The sequence below is a fragment of the Octopus bimaculoides genome, chromosome 22 (genome assembly GCF_001194135.2).
Source record: "Octopus bimaculoides isolate UCB-OBI-ISO-001 chromosome 22, ASM119413v2, whole genome shotgun sequence".
Lineage (NCBI taxonomy): Eukaryota > Metazoa > Mollusca > Cephalopoda > Octopoda > Octopodidae > Octopus > Octopus bimaculoides.
This window is the reverse complement of record NC_069002.1, coordinates 21,196,566-21,197,573: the sequence shown is the minus strand read 5'-3', so window position 1 is coordinate 21,197,573 and position 1,008 is coordinate 21,196,566. Positions and strand designations below refer to the sequence as shown.

General features: G+C 42.7%; 1 protein-coding gene and 1 long non-coding RNA gene across 2 annotated transcripts in view; one reads left to right on the top strand and one right to left on the bottom strand.

Annotated features, from left to right (window-relative positions):
- LOC106870917 (neuropeptide Y receptor type 2) overlaps positions 1 to 1,008 on the top strand; it is a 425,179-nt gene that overhangs the window by 179,371 nt on the left and 244,800 nt on the right. The gene's annotated exons all lie outside the window — the stretch shown is intronic.
- Positions 1 to 1,008, bottom strand: part of LOC128250560 (uncharacterized) — a 312,488-nt gene that overhangs the window by 79,023 nt on the left and 232,457 nt on the right. The gene's annotated exons all lie outside the window — the stretch shown is intronic.

The window sequence follows — 1,008 nt, the reverse complement described above, 5'->3', positions numbered from 1 at the left end:
CAAAACGCCCGAGAGACATGCATGGTGTGGTTGTAGGTGTCTTTGAAACAAAACTGGACCTCCTCCTGTCAAAAGTTTCAGATGAACCTACCTCACGTTAAGTAACACAGATGAGGGCAGCAGCATCCCTCATTCACCGGATGCCACATATCATAGGAGGTTTCAAATAATGGTGCATAACACAGTCAAAGGTGGTGCCCCGGCATGACCGCAACTTGGAAGCTGAAACACTTAAAAATATAAAAGAACAACAGAATACACACACAGATACATACACAGATACAAACACATACAAACATACATATTCTCACACATCTATTCCTACACTCATACACACACTCACACAGTGATATTCGTTCGTGCACTTCTATCCTTCTTCACATCTTTTCCATTAGTTGAAAGGGTTTTCTCGTTCGTTCATGTCATGCCGGAGATACTTGCTGCTCGTTGAGAACAGATGCACTTGCATCGTGGAGAGTGCACACCGTTCTGCTGGCACCGGTGAAGGTGCACACATACATACACACGCACACACACACGCGCTCACGCATGTACTTGCACACCTATTGTACCGTGCCTTGTATGAGTTTCATATGTCTCCGTTGTTAGAATGTAACTGGATGCAAAGTGGGCGGGGTATCACCTCGAACGAGGGAGGGGAATAGATGAGAGAAGGCAGTGGGGAGTGTGACAATCAGTACTAAACGCGCGCGCAGACTCACACAGACATACACAAACTCATAATCACTCATACATATACATTAACACATACTCCTTAATTTATATCGACGTTTACATATATACATACAAGAGACAGCCCTTTCAACTGCAATCCCTCTCATACCGTTTAAACAAACGTACATGCACGCACACGCACGCGCACCTACACACCCGTGTATTGTACACATAAATAAAACGAATGATATACACGATCATATATGTATATACACATATACACATATAGATATATATACATGTGTGTGTATACACACACATCATATATATATA